A 16829-nucleotide genomic window follows, 5' to 3' on the forward strand; every position below is an offset into this window, starting at 1 on the left:
CATTGCAAAGTATGTTTTCCAACTTGTTCAGCAGAATGCATTAAATCCTGTAATTCTTTATTTTCAGCACAGTCAGGAATCAACATCATTTTCTGTTAAAGCAATCCAATAATATGCTGTTGATACTTTAACATATGAAACTGGCAGTTTAAGGCCTTAATGGCTAAGGTTGCAGAAGTGTATACCTTCTTACCCCATCTATCCAGCGCCCTGGAATCTCTATCAGAGAGGGTAGGATTTTTGGCAGTAGTAGCCTTAATGCCCTTGGTTCCCTATGAAATGGTCTCAGCATCCGCAGTAGGATTTTTAAAGAGGAACTTGTGAGAGTCAGGAACCCTGTAATATCTATCAGGTTTTCTGGGAGCAGGAGGTAAAGAGTCAGGGGCCAAGCTAGATTCTGAAAAGGCATCATCAACAATGTCCAGTATAGGGGGGATAGCTAAAGGCCTGTGTTGGGGCAGGAGTAAGAAATCCCTAGGCCTCTTTTTAGAGTCAGAGTAATCCTGGCTTTCCCAGCGAAAATGCTCCCTAAGAGTATGCAAGGTTTCACCAAAAGAGAAATACTCTGGAGGGGAAACAGAGAGAACAGAGTCCTCTGCATCAGAATCCTCATAGGTAGATAAGGGTAAATCCTGGACATCAGAGGAAACAGAAATTTCAGAGTCCTGATCAGAAAAATCATAAGGAAACTCAGTCCTAGGTCTCTTAGAGGGGGAAGGGTGGCTACCCCTGATTAGAGTAATAAGGTCTTCAGCCATTCTTATCATTTGTTTTTTAGGCATAGAGGCCTGACCATGCAGTCTGGGAGTAGGTTTTCTAGGCATGGATCGAGTTTTAGGCCTTTAAGAAGAAGCTGGCTTCAGTTTAATATGCAAGTCAGTAGGCCTGAATACACACTCATAAGCCGGTGCCTGCATAGCGGCTCCGGACCAATCCAAGGTAGAGACATCTGCAGGTTCAATAGTTAAAGCATCTTGCGACATACCGGATTCCAAATGGGTCTCAGTAGAGGCCTTGGAATCTGAAGTAGCGGGTATTAGGGGCTGCGAAAGCACCTCACTGAGTTAGTTGGCTTAGGAGAAGCGTCGTCGGCAGCTTTGGACCTATGCGGTCTGTCTCTGTCTTTATCTTTGCGTTTTTTTTTTCAGAATGTCAGTAGTCGGGTGGCTTACCGAAGCCATATCTGGATAATTGAACCGTGTATCAAATTATTTAGAAGCGTAAATAAACCGACAACGAATAGTTCTTTGTTTAAATAAGGCACAAAACCGACAGCAAGGTACGTTGTGGTCAGGGCCTAAGCAAAGAATGCAGTACAAATGAAAATCTTTATGAGGTATTTACTTTCCACAAGAAATACAATTATTAACTTTTACTGACATCGGTTTAGAGCAAGAAAAAGTTTCCCCAATGGGGTACTTAGCTTAGTTGAAGACTTCGGTTCTGAAACTCGAAAACGAAAATTTCAGGAGTCGGCCGACCGGCACTTGCAAACTGTTTCTGCTTCGGCACCGCACGGCAAGAAAGACTGATGTAATGGTGTCGGCTGCATGCTTTACACCCCGGACTACCTGACATCAAGGAAAATGAGACAGCAACCGACGCAGGACCCAAGACTTTGACAATCAGGCCGACTGAGGCCTACTGCAAGCAGATAACCCAAATGTGATGACTGCAACAGTGAAACACGAATAACATCCTCTTCCACTTTCTGAGATAGATTTTCCTGGTGGATGGTTTATGTGAAGCCACAAGGACATTACGCACTGGGGAGGTAAGGTTATTCTGCCTGGCCATTACTGGAAGTGGAGAAACCAAGCTGTCAGCTTGAGACTGGATATGTTTGGGTGAGTCAAACCTTGTGGGTGCAAGATCAATTCTAGAGTTGGATCCAGAATCCAAGGTTGATATACTAGGTGAGGCCAGGCCAGTAAGGGGCAATGAGGATTATTCTGCTTCTCAGAAGAAGGGCTTTCTTTAGAACTTGGGGAATCAAGTGAAAGGAAAGAAAAGCATACAGAAGTCCCATGGGCCAATCATTTATCAGAGCGTCCCCTGCAGGGGAATTAGGGCAAAGTAGATGCTGAATTTTGTCATTTGCTGGGGAGGCAAAAAGGTCGCAGCAAGGCTGGCTCCAGCAGTTGAAGATCTTCACCACAATAATTGGATTGAGTGACCACTCGTGAAACAGTAGGATACATTTGCTCAGTTTGTCTGCAATCACGTTGGAACTCCTGGGAATATGCGTTGCAGTTAGAAAGTGGCTGGAAGCTATTGTCCACTGCCAAATTCTCATCGCCTCTCAACACAATGGGTAGGACTTAGTTCCCCCTTGTTTGTTGATGTATCAGACTACTGACATGTTGTCTGACTGAATAGCAATTGTCCCTGATGGAAGGATGGATTGAAATGCTTGCAACGCTAGAAGCACTGCCCTCAGTTCTAGGACACTGATATGCAGATCGGCCTCTATGTCTGACCAAGTACCTTGGTAAAGCCCCCTCCCCATCAGGGAAGCGTCTGTAGTCACTGTGGCCCTGGGCTGTTGTGGGCAAAAGGGGCGACTCCATAGTCCTTCGTCTGGCTTCATCCACCACATTAAATCCTGTTTGCATCATTGAGTTATCCGTATTTGAAAAGACAAAGGATGTTGTAAGGCGTACCATTGTGTTAGAACGAGCCATTGGAGAATTCTCATGCGTAGTCTTGTCAAGGGCACTATGGTAATTGACGTTGCCATGGAACCCAGGAGTTGAACTGTTCGAGCTGGGGCTAGGTTCTGACAGCATATCACCCAGATTTGGGATCTTATCCTGTGTAATCTGTGGTCCAGAAGAGAGACTAGGCAGGCATGTGTATTGAAATTTGCCCTTATAAACTCCAAGGTTTGAGAGGGAATCAAGTTGCATTTTCCCCAGTATATTGAGATTTCCAGAGATTCTGTTAGTTTGAAAGTGTAGTTTAGAACTATCTCCAGTAGACGCTTGGTGGGGGCAGTGAGGAGCCAATCATCTAAATATGGAAACATCTGGTATCCTTGTAGTCTCAACTGAGCTGTTACCACTGCCACGAACTTGGTGAACACTCTGGGGGCTGTAGAGAGTCCAAAGGGCAGTATGCGGAATTGAAAGTGATCAGCTCCTAGCCGGAAATGAAGAAATCGTCCGGAGTGTTTCGCCCATTTTTATGTAGTAATACACATCCTGAAAGTCTACTGACCACATCCAATCATCTTTTTCCAAAAACAGAAGGACAGACTGAACCGTGACCATCCGGACTTTTTCCTGTTTGACAAATTTCTTTAGGACGCTGACATCCAGAATTGGTCTCAAGTCCCCTGTCTTTTTTGGCACTAGAAATAATCTTGAGTAGAATCCGGATCCTATCTGGTCTGGTGGGACTGTCTGGATAACTCTTTTTTGAAGCAGCTTTTGAATTTCTAGCGCTGCTGTTTCCCTTTGACTGGGTAGAACATCGGGAATTTGTCTTGATGACTTTGGGTAAAGAGTGAACGGGACATGATATCCTCTGGTTATGATCCGTTGCACCCATAATCTGCTGTTATTGTTAGCCAGGCAGAATGGTGCAAGGAAAAACATCCCCCGACTGCGCAATCAGGCCACTCCTCAGGTTGTCCAGAGAAAGAATCTCTGGAGCCCTGGTTACGTGGACCCCCTGTGCCCTGTAGGGGCACCTTCCGGATAAGTTACCCCTCTGCCCCGGGGAGTATACTCACCACCTGTGTCATGGAAAAGCGATTTCTTGTGCCACATCTTTCCACTCCTCTGGTTCCTAGTGTAAGGACGCTGAGGGGCATAAAAATGCATGCCCATGACAGACAGGGTCTTGGCATCCTTCTCACACCTGCCTAATGTGCCTTTCACTTTCGGGCCAAAAAGGGAAGAAGCTTCCACAGGACCGTTAAGAAAGGAAGACTTGAAAGGGTCCGCAAAGTCACAGAGGCACACTCAGGTGTGATATCTCATAACAACACCTGAACCCGCTGCTCTAGCCGCTAATTCAGTGGTGTGGGAAATCAAACACATGGAGAAGTTGGATATGGATTCCAGGGTAGCAAGCTGCGAGGTAACTTTGTTGCACATCTCGTCAGAGACCGCTCCTGCTAAGGTTTCGGAGAATTCAGAGACTAACTCTCTCTGAAGTCTGGTCAAGTGTGCCAGATAATTCAAAGACCTAACAGCATAGGTCGATGACGCAAAGACTCACTTCCCTAACCTGTCCACCGCCAAGGACTCCCTGTTGGGTGGGGGGTGGACAGTCTGGCTTTCCTCAGCAAGCTCTTTCTTTGTGGCAGCTGTCACCACCATCGTGTCTACTGGAAGACCCTTGGACCAGCGTGGGTGCTGTTCAGCAGGGATAGAATCTTGTCTGGTCTCCGTGGGATTGGTTCAATGGTATCAAGACTCTTCCATGTGTGCTGCACGATGAGCTGAATCAACTCATCTGCAGGTGGGGTCACCCAGGAAGTAGAGGGTCGAGCACAAAACGCCTGCAGGAACACAGACTCCTCAGAGGAGGGGTTGGTGGGCTTTCTGTTTCAGTATTTCAAGGATGTCTCCAAAAGAGACATCATCAGGGGGTGACCGTTGGGACCCCTCTCTTCATCATAGTCGGTGTCCTTGGTAAGAGACTTCTCAGGGGAGTCCACATGCTTCCTCCTGCACATCTTCTTACGTGGTACCGCTTCAACGGGGGCTTCTGAAGTGGACTCCAAAGAAGGTGCACCCTGCAGTAGGGTATCCTGAGGCTCTTGTACTCGATGTCCCGAAGCGCTGGCTTGTCTCAGCTGCGGCTCAGAGGGAGGACATTGCTGATACTCCAATGCCGACAGCTTGCCTACAGAGGCAAGGGCCCTCTCCATTGTCTGGAAAGCCGACCCACCTGAAGAGGGATGGGAGCCTGGAACTGAGAAGGACAACCTCGGAAATGGGGTCACCCCCCCCCCTCCAATGGACCAGCTCCCAAGGATGGAGCCTCAAGAGGACTTGGTACCGTGAGAACTCCTGGGACCGTAGACGTCGCAGTAGAAAAAATAGTCGCCGTGCTAGGAACCATAGTGCCTACAGTCCTGTCATGATCCTGAAAGACACTCGGCTCCGACTGAACTGAAGTCCAAAGTGTCGGCTCTGGAACCATGGTGAGGTCCACCAGTGAAACCGGAGCAATGGGTGCCAATAAGGGCGTCGGTTCCAGGGTCTTCAATACCTGCATGGAGGTCAAAAGAGGAGAATATGCTGGAGTCCGTGGAGAAAGACTCCCAACTCCTACATGGAGGGGAGTTTTGGAAGGTGTTGTAATCCCCCTTGCCGTCAGCAGCTGATCCACAAAACATACCACATCCAATTCCGAAAGACTGTTGGCTGATCATGTCGATATCCCCAATGGGGAGTCAGGTCTTTCCAAGAAAGGGCTGAATTGCTGCCTGAAGAAGGGATCCACAGTGGGTGAATATCGAGTCCGAGCTGCATGATCCATTGGCACCGAAGTCTCATGGGTGGAGACATGTGTAGAAGGTGTGTCTGGTACAGAAACTCCTGGAGCAGATATTAAAGGCAAGCTCAGTGCCACAGTCAAGGATAGTGCCATGGAGGGTACTGGGGTCAAAGTTATTGATGATGGCACCGAGGTAGAAATTATTAGTCTTGGTAAGGTTTGTGCCAAAGACACAATCGGTGCCATGACTGGCACCAAAGATACAGTTGTTGAAGAAGGCACCATGGTCGGAACCAAAGATAGTGCCATAGAAGTCAATTTAGGTCCTGAGGCCGAAGCAGTCAATTTTGGAGTCTTTTGTTTAGATTCCTACTTTTTGTCATCAGAAGGTGATGAAGGAACCGAGTGTGATCTCTTTCCATATTCTGTACTGGGAGGGGATGAGCCCTCTGACCCAGAAATAGCCTCTGAGAAGGGTGTCTTAAAGAGACCCTTCAGGATTCATTTGTTTTTCCTTTCATTAAGGGTTCGGGAACTAAACCCTTTACAAACAGAGCAAGGAGGTTGAAGAGACAGGTGAGGAACACCCAGACAATACACACAAGAGTTGTGGGTGTTTGAATTTGGCATTTTTAGGCCACACTGGTCACACTGTTTAAAACCAGAAACTCCCTTCTTTTCCGACATGGTGCTATACAGACCATCAATTACCACAAGAAAATAATAATCAAAGTTATAGAAGGATTTTTTTTTTTAATGGAACAAAGAAGGGGAAAGGGAAATACCAACAATGGTATTTGAAGAGAATTACCACAAAGGTAGAGGGGAGAAAAGGCCTATACCAACTGTGATACTTAAAGACTACTTAAATGGTAAAAAAAAAACAGCAACAACAATCAGAAACAACAGTAACAGAGTGGGCAAATTAGCAGAAGAAAAATATCAGAACTACAAGTAATTTGAAAATTCTGAAAGTACTTAGCTGATAGCTGGCTTGACACGGCTTTACAGCAATGAGATCTGAGGTAACAGGGAGAAGGGCGTTGTGAGTAAAAGCTTAGCTCAAGAGTTTTTTGCCTGGCATGAGCTTGTTATAAGGTCATCTTGGTTCTGAGGACAGAACCAACACCATCAATAAGGAATGAATGAAGACTAACAAGATCAGATCCTGATTTGCAGCTGCGATGATGTAACTGGCAGACCTAAGAAGGAAAACATAACAAAATAAAGAACATTTCTTAAGAGATAAATCAAAATGTTTGGTGTGGAAGATGTGAATTCTGTAGTAGGAACTCAAGACATAATTTGCATATTATTTCCCAACAAACAAGAACTAGGCTAAACTGGAGAGAACTTATACCTCAGAGGAGTGTGTATTTAATTGAAAGCGCTGGCACATCCAATAACTATTTCAGATCATGCACCAATAACAGCTATGATAAAAATGTAGGATAATGAAGTAAAAATGAGACACTGGTGCTTTCCCACTTATCTGTTACAGACAGGAATTTAAGGAATGGGTACTGGAAATAAATTGAGAGTTATTAGGAAAGATATACATTTTTTCAGAAGGGATATCTAGTGAGTGGGATGAAATGAAAATTATACTTAAAACATGATATGAATAACAGAGAAAGAGATAAGTTAAGGAAATAAAAGGAATTACTTGGAGGGGTTGGCAAAGGTTAAACTATTGCAGAAAAGGGGAATCCCACAACAGGAAGAACAACTGCAAAGTGCTAATGAGAAAACAATAGTATTTGGCTAATATGCATGAGTTTAGAAAGGTTGCTGTTAAGCAACTATTTTTTGCTTACCCCAGATCACAATAACTTTTAGAGCAATGACTTAGGCTACAGAAACAAAAAGGGCTGCTACCAAACATAGGGAGCCTATAACAAGAAAAATAATTAGGAGATCCTGTGACGGTATTAGGAGACATTTAAGAATTTTTAAAAAATTTATGTAAGACATAGGAATATGTAAACCAAGGAAAGGCACATATTGAAATATTTATGGAAAACTTAATTATGCCAAAGTTAGAGGCAGGTGAAGCTCAACAATTAATGGCTATGATAGGAAGAGATGAATTAAAAATGGTAATGCATAATCAATCAACTGGAACTCTCCAGGAAATATCTCTCAACCTGCAGACACTAAAAATAGGAACAAAGGCCTCTGAAAAGTAGATATATCCAGCCAATAATCTGGATATGTAATTACCATAAAATCTGAATACCAAACAGCACACAACTCTTCCTGCTTCCAATAGGAATATGGGATACTACTCAGAAACATACAACTAAATAACAGAGTGACAAAAATTATGGAAAAATGTAGGTACATTATGAAAGAGACAGTGTAAAATTTGTATTTTTAATGAACTCTCTTGCAGAATTCTGCCACAAAAGGTCAGCTATTTTTGCTTCAGAAAAAAAGAGATGTACGATATGTGTCTTCTTTCTTTAAATGATTGATGCCACTAGTATGTTGGCCATGTACTGTGGTTTTCTAGTACTAGACAGCTTCAAAAATCACAACTGATGAGGGGGGATTCAGAAAATTGTCTGAAGGGGTAAATAAACCCTAACAGGCAAATACCCCTAAAATAGTAAATGTACATGGGCAAATCAGACCTAAGAACAGGAATGGTCCTCCAAAAGGAGGGCAGTTGAGAGGTCTTCTCCAGGGACAGATGGTATTCCTCTGGAAGTTTGGAAGATGGGCAGGAAGAAAGTGAAAACATCTGGAAGGTTTTAACAGTATATGAAAGAACAAAGAGGAGTACCAGCATCTTAGAAGAAAGCTGTAGTAGTTGTATTTCTCAAAGCGGGCAAAGAAGCAGACCCAGCTTCATACAGACCCATTTCACTTTTAAACCAAGACTACAATGTTTATGCTATCTAAGAGAATGGCAAAAGAGTTGCCAAACTTGATGGTTATGGGTCAATATGGTGGCGTGGACAGGAGGCAAATATTTCATAACATTAATAGAACAATGAGTAACAAAGAGAAAATTTAAATAGGCAATACTACAAACTGCCACAAAAACACCAGATTTAGATGGTATTCTAGTTGAAGTTTAGAAATTAAACATGTGCAAGATACTCGACATGTGGCAGAGAAGGAGGGGTAACCCGAGCATTTTTTTTTTTTTTTTTAAGGAAATCCCAGAATCCTGGTGGGTGGCAGTGAAAAGTTGTATTAAACAAAAGAAAGGATCCAGGGACCCCATTTTGTACAGACCAATATCAGTATTAAACCATGATTATAAAATATTCACGAACAGGCATCTAGCCACAAGTATTGGGGGGGGGGGGTCTACAATACATTTGAATCAATGTGTTTTTTTTTTTTTTGCAGGGAGGCAAAGTCAAACATCATTAACAGAACGCTGATAATACAAGTCAATGCAAAAGGAATAAGGAAACACTTATGTTGACTGGATATGGAAAAAGCATTCAATAGTGTCAGCTGGGGATTTATTTATTTTCTTAACAATCTCTTTATTGACATTTCTTAAATAACATTTCCATTGAGTTCAATACCACGAACTAACACATCAGACCAGAAAACAAAAATAGTTAGATAACAGTGTTAAGTACAATGAAATGTAATAGAGTGACAGGATGGTGTTATCACATATGATTAGCAAAAAAGTTGAGAAAAATATCAGATCATTCAATAAACTACATACATATATACATATGGGTTCCCTATTTAATTTCAAAATACTGAAATCATGAATTTCAGTATTTTGAAATTTTAATAGCGAAGTCTTGAAATCCCAGAACACCAGAAGCGTGAAATTCAAAATCCCGAAGTACGGAGATTTTGAATTAGCGCTTTTGGTGTTGTGGTGTGTGAATGGTAAGATGTGAGTTTTGGTATGTATGTATGTGTATGTGTGTTGGCTAGGGGCTTAAGTGTATGTCAGTGTGTGTTTTGACTGTGATGTGTGTGTGTGAGGGTGTGTACAATGTGAGGGAGTGCATTATCTGTGCGTGTCTGATTGTGCAATCTCAGAATTAGTATAAAAAAGTAAGGGGGGTGTAGGGGTTGCAGGGGGGTGTGCCCTCCTGCTTATCTGTAGTGTAGAATATTATGTTTGAGTTGGGGGGGGAGTTGTGTGTATGTGTTTGTGTGTGCTGTATCTGTAGTGCACCATCGGGATTTTGAATTTCGTGGTTTTAGGGTTTCGGTGTTTTGTGTGTTCGGCTATGTAATTTCAAAATATTGAAATTCGGGATTTCAGTATTTCGAAATTACATTGTGAATCCATACATATATACATATGTATTGCTTGCCAGTAAAACACAACCAATATGACGACATTGTAGGTGTACTTGACATGTAATTATTTCTACTGGAAAAGAATAAAATTAGGCTGAACTATAACAAGTATCCCAAAAGTGTATCGATTATAAGTAAATGATGGAGGGGAAAGGTAATGGAGACAGAGTGTAGAGAAAAAATACAGTTTTATTCCTTAATAACTGGACATTGGTAGGAGTCAGTGGGTGTTATGATCCATTAGCGAGTTCCAAAATTCAGCAAAATGTGTCAGCTGGGGATTTATACATTAGGTGTTGGTAAGGTTTGGCTTCCCCATGGAATGGGTAGAGATGGTCATGAGGATTTATGAGGGAGCAAAAGCATATATTAAGGTAATGGGAAGAATGTCAAGAAGATTGCGACTCAAAAGGGGCACTAGGCAGGGATGCCCTCTCTCCCTGTTGCTATTTGCCCTATACATTTGAGCCATTACTTGCTCTATAAATTGAGCCATTATCATAAGAAAGGCATGAGGTTATAACTGGTATGGCCATCACCATAAAATAGCATTGCTTGCAGATGATGTTACATTATACATAACAAACCCATCAGCTGATATTCCAAAAGTATTTGACATTTTGGAGCAGTATAATAGTTTGCCAGGATACAAGATTAACCAAAGGAAAACAGAGACCATACTGCATAATTATACACCAAGCCATGAGGTATTACAAGAATTTCCATTTCTATGGGGCCATTACAAAGTGAGATATCTGGGAGTATGGTTGGAGGTTGACCTAGAGAAGGTAACAAAGAACATATGGGAACGCAGTATAAATAACCTAGAATATTAATAACTGACAAATGACATACATGGATCTAGATGAAAAAGTGCAGGCAATTAAGATTTTTTTTCTGTCATGGATACTATACATACGATAAGCTTATTATTATTTTTTTTTAGATCATGTAAGGATTTCTGGTTAAGAATAAACTAAAAAGCTTTTATGGGTTGGAGGGAAACCAAGAGTGAGATTGGACAGAGTTATTCTGTCCACGGAACAAATAGGGTTAGGACTGCCTGACTTGGAGTCTTACTATACTACAATAGATTAGATAGATTAGTATTAGGCTAACTACCCTTGTGGGTCATTTTAAGCCAAGCCAATTACCCCATGTGAGAATCAAACCCTGCACGGAAACACCTTAACCATTATGCCATCCTCCCACCCTCACATTAAACTGGCTTACGGTATACAGAACATGAGATATGGACCTATATAGAAGCAGGTTACAGAGGAGCACAGAAGGTAAGAGGAGAGCACTAAAGGGTTTGGAGGTGGGTCTTAAGAGTAGGACATGTTAAGACAGTAGAATTTTACATGTAAAAGGAAATAACTACATGGTGAAAAAACAAAACATTCAGAATTGGTGGTTAGTGATGGCACCGACAAGAATGAGTGAAACAAAAAAGGCAGGAAGAAAAGGTATTATCCGATGACAGAAGGGAAAGGAGCACATACACTGGGAACAAATCAAACACGACAAAGATCTTAAGGAGTGAGAAGAACTGGAAAGAGAATCCAGACTAAACATTTAAGACAAATTTCTATACCTGGAACTAAGAGCAGAGTGGGGGAAAACAGGAGGGATCCATCTAAGGATAACAAGGAAATACTGTATCCAATGGATCGATTATTAGACAACAGAATGGAAGGAGCAACAGGTAAGAAATTAACAAGCAGGATCTATAAAAATTTACTGGCAAATTGTAAGGGGCCGGCTGAAGTAAAATGATCTAAGAGACATCTGACTAAAATACTGTGGAAAGGCATTTGTAGGGCTTCAAAGAAAAGAAAGATGGTATGGATTTGGATGCAGGTCCTTAAGGATAGTTACAACAACAAAGAACATTATATTCATAAAGTAACAGAAATTACCCCAAGAATTAAGCCAACATAGAAATGCAGAAAGGATGCAGAAAGGAGATTTTTACCAGTAGGGATGACTGCAAGTAGGGGTACAGAAAGTAGGTAAGAGATGACTGGAATTTACTGAAGAAAGTTAGCAAAGAAATCAAGGTTTTGGGAGCAAATAACTAGAGAGGGAGAAGTAACAGAGTGGGATGAGGCCAAGCAGAATTTTAGACCACAGGTTAGAGACTGCCTTCCTTATCAGAGATTGGTAGTACAGTAAAAGCAAGGAGAAAGGAAAGAACACTTGTGTAAAATCTTACCATAATGGTAGATGTCCTTCTCTTCACTACTGCAGTTTTCATTACAGTGGGGAACCCCTGCCAAGGGTAGCTCGACATCCAGCCAGTATACCAAAGCCCTTAGGTTGCTTTAAGGTATGCCATACGTCACACGTATGCTTCTTGCATAGCGTAGGGTATAAAGGTAACATCTGGATGTACCATCCTCAGAACTAAGAGCCCCAGAAGGAATACCAGTCCAAGAAAAAAAGAGGTAACCAGTACATCTAGAAGACAAATAGGGAGGAGGGAGGGACTGAGTACTGCAACAGTGAAGAAAAGGACATCTGCTGTTATGGTAAGATGTTACACAGCTGTATTATGTCCTTCCATTTCACTGTTGCAGTGTTCATTACATTAGGCAGAGTGCCAAACTCAGGAAGAAACTTAGGAGGAGGAAGGACCAGCAGAGCCATTGAGGAAGCCATGAAGGATGGCCCTTGCAAAACCAGCTCTAGCTCTGGAGATTCCATCAAACTTGTAGTTCTTGGTAGATGTATGCACAGAAGTCTAGGCTGCTGCCTCAAGAATAGAGTTAGTATCTAACCCCTTGAAAAAGAGCACCAGAGGAAGCCACAGCTCTAGTTCAATGAGCCTTAACAAAATAAAGAAGGCTCTTACCAGGAAATAAATAAAAATAAATAGCTTTTGAGATCCAAGAGTAAGTAATAAACATGGATTGAGAAAAATCTTGAGTTCCCCTAGGTCTCATATTTTCTTCCTCGATCCCTACACCTAATAATGCCATATATTTAACATTCCATAATGACAAAACTTCATCCCGAATGTTATTAACAAAATCAAGAGGGTACCCCCTCTCCAGGAACATATTAGTTACTTTATTAATTTCATTTTCCACTATATCTATCCTTGAACACATTCTAACCACCCTCACCATCTGACCCTTAACAATATTTCTTTTCACATGTGGAGGGTGGTTGCTAGAGTATTCCAGATAATCATTGGAGAAGGTAGATTTTCTAAAAATACTGGAAGAAAAACTATTATTAACATAATCTTTTGTTATATTCACATCTAAATAGTTTATTCCATCCTGGTTACCATTCCCTGTAAACTTAAAATAAGAACATATATTATTAATATAATTTAAAAAGGCGTCAAAAAAATTTTCATCTTTCCATAAAATAAACAGATCATCTAAAAATCTAAAATATTTAACCCATTCACCTTTAAATGGGGATGAAAAAATGAATTGTTTTTCCCATTCATGCAGCATTAAATTGGCAAAAATAGGGGCGCAACTATTACCCATCGCCACCCCTTGTATTTGTTTGTAATATTCACCTTCAAATGTAAAAAAGTTATTTTTTAAAATAATTTCCATCAAATCAATAATAAAATTTATCATCTTACCCCCTAGATTGCTACGTCTAATTAAAACATCACTAAAAAACTGCAGACCTATTGCATGGAGTATGGAAGTAAACAAATCTATTACATCAACAGTTGAAAAATAACAATCTTTCTCAAAGGAATCATTATTAAATTGTCTTAAAAAATCCCATGAATCTTTTAAAATATATTCAATAGGGGCTAATGAGTTTTTTACTATACGATCAATAAAAATCCCCAAAGAATTTGTTATACTATTCCTACCGGATATAATTAACCTATAAGGTGGATCCTTTATATTTTTATGAGTTTTAGGTATCCCAAAGCATATCGGTATTGTGGGATATTCCACATTTAAAAAATTAAACAATTCCTCATTAATAACACCTTGTAATAAAGCATCTTCTAGGAAATATTTAATCTTCCTATAACTTATATTTATCTCATTTTTGGAGATTGTTTCATACTTATCTGAGTCCATAAGTATACCGGTGATTTTATTGTTATAATCCACTTTATTAACAATAGCCATACCCCCGCCTTTATCCGGCCTCATAAACCTCACTTCCTCATTATTCCTAAGTTCTTGCAAAAGTGCATTTTCATCCTTAGTTAAATTATGCTTTCTAAAAGGATAATCATGTAACTTTTTAAAAATCTCTTGTTCAGTTACTTTCTCAAAGGTATGTATTAAGGGTAGAAGAGGGGGGTTCCAACAGCTTTTTTTATATATAACAGAGTTAGAATTTTCAAACTCTTTCTGGTTGTCCTTAAATATGCATTTAAAATTTAATTTCCTATTAAATAATCTAAAATCTGTTAAAATTCTACTAATATCCACTCTTCTTGATGGTACAAATTTGAGTCCTTTCATTAAAAGGTGAAACAAATTTTTAGTAATAGGAAATGCTGCATAGTTAAATATTTTAAAACTTTTGTACATAAAAATTATATCATCAGACACCTTTATTTCATCCGTATTCACATTCATCTTATCACCATCATTATTCACTTTTGCTAATGGTAACTGTTCTTTCTCCGGTAGGATGTGTTTGTGTATTTGGGCCTTACCGCCCCATCCCCCCTTGGACCTAAAAAAACATTTTCTTGTCGACTTCCATTCCTATTCATTATTCTTTCCGATCTTCTTAATTGTGGAAATTCAGAATCATAATTATTTCCCCTATTGCTAAAATTACTATTTTCCCTATCTTCATGTGTAGGGCTGGAATTCCCATTCCCATCAATCCCATAATAGGCCTTAGGAAAAACATATGCTTTATCATTTTTATACTCAAATTCATCACGTAAAAGCTTTTTCTTTTTCCTGTTAATGTTATTAGTTAATTCACTTTCCACTTTATCAAAAATTATATTGTATCTATATGCATACTGGTTAAAAAAGGCATCATCCATAATACTACTATTTAATACATCCACTTCACTTAATAATATATCTATCTTTTTGTTATTAATATTAATTATAAACTCCATTAATTCAAATCCATGTCGGTCAAACATTAATAATAAATCATTATATTTCAGCCCATTTGGGAACTTAAACATTCTTAGTCCCTTAGGGACCCTTTTACATTGTATACATTCATTTAAATACGAATTGTCACACTGTAATGCTCTTATCTTATTCATTTTGCTTTCAAGTACTACTAACCTAGAGTCCATACTGTTTTTTTCTTTTGCTGGAGCATTACTACCAAAAAAGGAATGGGCACGACTAGTCCAATCTCTTAGTCTATCCCCAGATGTAACTGTATTTCCAAAGTTCGTTTTGGTATTCATCCCCATGATATTATGTCCGTTTTCTGTCTGAATGCCATTATTATCCTTATTTGAGCTTAAATCAACTCTCGATAACATTCCTGACCCTCCACGTTGAAGTACACCATCAGGAACGCGTGTTTCAACTGCCGTTGTAGCTCCGTTTCGTAAAACCGGAAATGCTGCTCCGTTTTGCTTCCCCTGAGCCCCAGAAGCTCCGTTTTCACTCTCAAAGTTCCGTTTTTGCAGTTGTGACACTGATTCCTGCAAAACGGATACCTTTTCCGTTAGTGCAACAATTAGATCAAACAAATTCTCATTATTGGTACCAGATTTCTGCCCACATGGGAAATCTGAAAAAACGAGCTCTTCCTCGAAAACGGGAGATAAATCATTACTCTCCATCCTGAACCAAGCTGTAGTGTCTAGTAGGCGAGGCTAAGTAACCAAACACGAAAAAAAGCCACCAGCAGTAAAATAACCAGGAACCAAATACACTGCTGAAACGCCAATAACTAGTCCACAGAATATAAATAAAAGGTTTATTAAATCCACATAGATAAGCGCTTTCGTCATACAGACTTCAACAGATCTACAAATTTTATTTAAAATGCTTACTTTTTATAGGAAATCCTAAAAACATGTGACTCCACATCTTATAAATATTAATTAGTTCAATCCTTATACATTATATGTGTTTAAAATTCATGAAAAAGGATGTATTATTTTGTTAAACAGTATTCCTTGTTCCTTTATGTTAAAATGTTTTTTTAAAAAATGTAAGAATATATTCAAAGAACACTGGCCCTATGCTTGAGTTCCGGTTTGATGCTTATAGCCTCATTCAAACCTGGGAAAAGTGTAGCATTTAATTTAAATTGCCATTTACATTCCGCCTGTAATAATTTATTTTTCCAGTCTCCTCCTCTTGGATCCATCTTAACTATCTCCAGGATCCCAAAAATAAAGCTATGTGTGGGATTAGTTATAATGTGCTTACTTAGAGCATTTTTTTCTTCCTTTTTTAAAATACAATAACAGTGCTCATAGATTCTACGGTTTAATTTTCTTTCTGTTTTTCCAACGTAGAAACATGTGCAGTCTTTACACGTAGCCAAATATACTAATCCCTTAGATATACAGGAACCATCCATTAGTTTAATGGGTATGTCATAGGGTGCCAGTAAAAACTGTGCCTTTTCATTGATATATGAACATTGTTCACAACATCCACATTTATGCGTCCCTAGCTTAGTACCTGCCAAATGTGTAGTCTTATGGTCTAACATAAACTTTAAATTTTTATCTACTTTGTAGGTAAACATCGGTTCGGAACCTATATATTTGTAAATATCCTGATTACATTTAAACATGGACCAGTTTTTAGATATAATCTTTTTAACTTCCTTAGCCGTTTCCCCATAAGTAATAAACATGGATTGAGAAAAATCTTGAGTTCCCCTAGGTCTCATATTTTCTTCCTCGATCCCTACACCTAATAATGCCATATATTTAACATTCCATAATGACAAAACTTCATCCCGAATGTTATTAACAAAATCAAGAGGGTACCCCCTCTCCAGGAACATATTAGTTACTTTATTAATTTCATTTTCCACTATATCTATCCTTGAACACATTCTAACCACCCTCACCATCTGACCCTTAACAATATTTCTTTTCACATGTGGAGGGTGGTTGCTAGAGTATTCCA

Source organism: Protopterus annectens, chromosome 1.part1 (genome assembly GCF_019279795.1).
Source record: "Protopterus annectens isolate FY-2018-M chromosome 1.part1, PAN1.0, whole genome shotgun sequence".
Taxonomy (NCBI): domain Eukaryota; kingdom Metazoa; phylum Chordata; order Ceratodontiformes; family Protopteridae; genus Protopterus; species Protopterus annectens.